Here is a 4,601-nt window from a genome sequence, read left to right on the forward strand (position 1 = left end):
TAATAAGAAAAAAAATGATGAATCATATTTTGGTACCCAAGCTCGCCCTTGAATCTAAATCAACAACTTAACCTAATAGTTGTAATGTTACTCCTATAAAAATGCACATATTTCTTATTACTCATAATCCTAGTTGTGGGTTTTTTAATTGTTGTACTAAATTCTATTCTATGTTTTCACTAGTTTATAGTCTACCCTTAACACCTGAACTAGTTTTAGATTGTTAGATCAAAATTGTATTCTCAAGTTACTCAGCATTTAACAAGCACATCAATTTTTAGCCTATTAAAATGTTTTCCATATCGTTAACCATGTCGATAATAATTAAACTTTGTGATTTTAGTTGCATTTCAAGATTTTGTACCTACAAATTATAGCTTGTGATTTTTTCACAAGAGTAATAGGTCATGTTTCATGATAGATTCTCTCTCTTAAATCTTTTGTGCAAACGCTATTCAAAAATCTAGGGTTAGAAGAGGCAGGCTTTGTACATTTCACTGTTACTTAAATGACCAAGCCATGATTGGGCCACAACAACTTAATAATATTTGAATTACTTGGGCCAGGGTTGCGAAGTCCACATCTAACAATAACATTATTTCCCGTGAAAACCAACTACCCCCACATTTTCCTCCGGTGGGCCAAAGGAAGATGAGGAAAAGACCAACATTTGAGGATTCCACCACACATTCTTTTACATTATGCTGCTAGTCCAGCTAAATGTCGAGTAGTACTTGGAGATGTGACTAACATGTATAAATATGGAGAACCAACTTTTCTAAGAGTTAGGACATGTAAGGTAAAACTGAATTTTATTTTGCATACTTATGTTGGTTTTAACTTTTATATTTTGCATGTTATTTCAAGTAGATGATGAGAAATGGAAATGTAATCTAAATTGTATGGCCAATAGTCTGCTTTAATTTAGTATTCTATGCACACTAGGGTATGGATTTAAATTTTGCATATCTTTAAGAGAACCTGATGCTATGTGTCATATCTCCTATATTCTCACTTGAAGAAATTCTCACTATTGTATGTTGAATAGTTTACGCTTTCCTTTCGGATATATATAATTTATTTGTATTGTGATATGAGCTTAGGCTGCATCCCTGGGTAACAATAGCAAAGGAAAATGCCAAGGAATTATTCAGAATGTCAATACAAATACCAAAGTTGTAGAAATTGAAAAGGATATGATACTTGTTCCTTGCAATTCCAAGGATCATTCTTCCAATGATGATGTTGGGATTGGTGAAAAAAAGAGTGATGGAGAGAATGCATAGGATATATAGGCTAATTCTAAAGATCTAACTACAACTACAAAAAATATACCAGTGCAATTGCAATGCAACTAGCTTGTAGCTGAAACAAATAATGAAAATGCTTCAACATGTGCTAATGAGGCGTTAGTGTCTTCTCTAAAGCAACAAATTTGCCAAAATTATCACATATTGAGAGAGCTCGAGAACAATTCAAAACAAGGTAATTTGACTGGGATTTTGTAAACTAATTAAGAGTACCTAAACATATAATTCATTAAGTTTTGTTTTCTATTTTGATCAATTTTTCCAAATTCTCTTCTTTCTGCTTTTTACTCACAATTTTGATCTTCTACAAATGTCAGGAGTTCTTGCCATTCTAGTCAAATCTCGTGAAGATGTGGGGTGCTCAAGTTGTTCTCACTATATTGGTATTGATTTGGACTATGGTGATCCTCAAATGTGTACTGCTTATGCCACAAAAATTTATGATAACTTACGCATTATAGAGGTTTGCTCTATTCACAGTGATCTTTTATTCTTGGTCTAGAAAATTTATATTGTTCAATTGAGTTGATTTTCTTCTATGAACTTTTCTAATTCTTGTTAGTATAATTCTCACTATTATCAGATGTATTATGCTTTTAATAACTTCGGCTTATTATTCTAAATTTTTTGTTATAGGCATATAACTATAGATCCTTGGATGGATTTGCAATGTTCTACAAAGGAAGCTATGAATTACTTTTTTTTTATGTGGTGTGCTAGATATATATTTAGTTGATAAACATCTTTACTAAAAATTGCATATTTTTGTTGATGTTCTAAGCTTAAATTAAGTAATATAGGTACTTAAAGCAAAAAAGTTACCGACTTTCATGTGTCAAGCTAGATTGAATTTATGACATTTTCTTGAAGCTTCTTTTGATTAATACTTACAGTCATCAATTACTTTTTCAGCTAAAATGGTGAGCATTACCTTATTACATTGAAACAATTCAATAGGAGATCAATGCAAATATGAGGGGCATACTTGTTGATTGGCTTGTTGAGGTTAGTTTCTTATTGGATTTCTTCATGCTATCTGTATATTTATTTTTTCCTATTGTAGTTGTGAAATTAATTTTGTATAATCAATTCAAAATTAGATTGTTGTAACAGGTTGTCGAGGAGTACAAGCTTGTGCTAGATACACTTTACTTAACTGTGTCCTATATTGATCAGTTTCTCTCTGCAAATGTTGTGAATAGACAAAAGCTTTAGCTTCTTGGGGTTACTTGCATGCTTGTTGCCTCGTGTGTACTTCTTGCCTACTATAACATTTCTTTTCTTTTCTTTTCTTTGGTCAGTTTTTAACTACTGCTTTGATGTCACTTTCAGGAAGTACCAAGAAATTTGTGCTCCACATGTGGAAGAATTTTGTTACATTACAGATAATACTTACACAAGGGAGGAGGTACAATTTTCATTTTGTATTGCACGATGATTTGTCACATCTCTCTTGGATGGTATTCTTAAAATGAGAATTATCCTTATCTTAATACTAATAGGTGTTAGAAATGGAGATTGATGTCCTAACTTATTTGCGATATGATTTGACAACACCAACAACTAAGAGCTTTCTCAGGTAATGTTTTTTGTGGAGCAATCTTGGTGACTATTTTCATTGAAGTTAACATGAAAAACAAAAACATTGATATATTCAAATGTAAGCCATAGAACAATCATGATAAATTAATGATGTACTCATTTTTCATTTTTCCCTTCTCAATTCAAATAGGTGCTTTGCCCGTGTTGTTCAAACATCATATAAGTTAGCTTTACATTCTATTTTTCTTTTGTTGTATGTGGGAGATAAAATTATTTAATATATATAAATATTTTATTCTTACCTTCATAATTTTTTTCATTCAAGTTCCATCTCTACATTTGGAATTCATGGGCAATTATCTTGTTGAACTCACCCTTGCTGAGTATGATTTTCTCTATTATGTTCTATCAATGATAGTTGCATCATTTGTATTTGTGGCAAGGATGACTCTTGATCTTGGAACTTGTCACTGGGTAATGTAAATTCTATCGAGTCATTTTTTTGTTTGGTCTTGTCTGTACTGAAATTTGAACAGGATTTTATTGTCCTTGATCTTTAAAATCCTATGCTAAAACATTACATGGGCTATAAAGTATCATAGATGAAGGACTGTATTCATGCATTGCATAATATACAACTAAATAGCAAAGGGTGTGCATTGACTAAAATCAAGGAGAAGTATCACCAACACAAGGCATATGAATATCTTCTAGCATTTAAAATTCTAAATTTACCACCCCCATAGTCAATAATTTCCAGCATCTTTCTTTTGTATTTGTAGTTCAAATGTGTGGCAAACATGTCTCCCCCACTGATAATTTCTCCTCAGTTCTTGGAAAACCAATAATAATGAAGTTGAAGCTAATATCTTGAGGGTTGAGTGGATCTTAATTTGGAATGGGATTCAGCTCACTACCAATAGATATATCAAATTTTAGTGTTCAAGTCTATAGATCATTTAATAATTGACATCCTTTAATTTTTTTCACATTATCTATTTTCAAAGTCTAATTTATGTAAAGTCTGTAATATGTACTATTTGCATGATGCTCCAAATTGTTTTGTTCTCCATATATGTTTAGAAAATGACAATAGCTGAAAGAAATTATTTTTCAAGTCCTCAAATGCTTTATATAGTCTGCTTGAAATGATTTTACTTATCACTAGTATATATTTCTATATCCAGTGTTCAAATCCGTAACAAAACCACCATCTTTAGTTTTTTTTAGATGGTCTATTTTAAAAATCTAATCCTTGTATTTAAATCCAAAAACTAGCTATAGTGGCTGAAATATTTTCCTTTTTCATGTCATCAAACAAGTTTGTATTCCTACTTGAAATGATATATTTGCTTTCCTTGTAGTATTTATCATGTGGAGTTTTTTCTACAGCATGTGCACTGGGCATCAAAGAAGCAGTTCCAACATATCTAGATGATAGTCTCACCTTAGATGATTTGCTTATAGGAGTAAGCTTCACCTCAGCTAGCTCTGGCTATGATAATTTTACTACATAGAGTGGGGTAGGCATAGATAAGTCTTTTTAAAGCATTTCCATTTAAGCATTAAAATGGTTACATTACCAATGCATGCAATGTGGGTAATTTTTTGTTTGAGCTGAGAGCTTTTTATATTTTGTGGGGGCTATGCAGAATGTGATAGCATTGTGGAAGAAAGTGCAGTATTTTAGGAAATATACATCTCGAATAACGATCATTGTTGGGGTAGAGTGTGCTTCAAGTATTGTTA

At 31.6% G+C, this 4,601-nt stretch overlaps 1 pseudogene; it reads left to right on the forward strand.

Moving 5' to 3' along the window:
* The first annotated feature begins 519 nt into the window (after nt 1–519).
* Nucleotides 520–3,700, forward strand: LOC149547973 (cyclin-A3-1-like; annotated as a pseudogene).
* The last annotated feature ends 901 nt before the right edge of the window (nt 3,701–4,601 follow it).

Source organism: Cupressus sempervirens, chromosome 7, assembly GCF_028749045.1.
Source record: "Cupressus sempervirens isolate cs-2001-9-10 chromosome 7, ASM2874904v1, whole genome shotgun sequence".
NCBI lineage: Eukaryota > Viridiplantae > Streptophyta > Pinopsida > Cupressales > Cupressaceae > Cupressus > Cupressus sempervirens.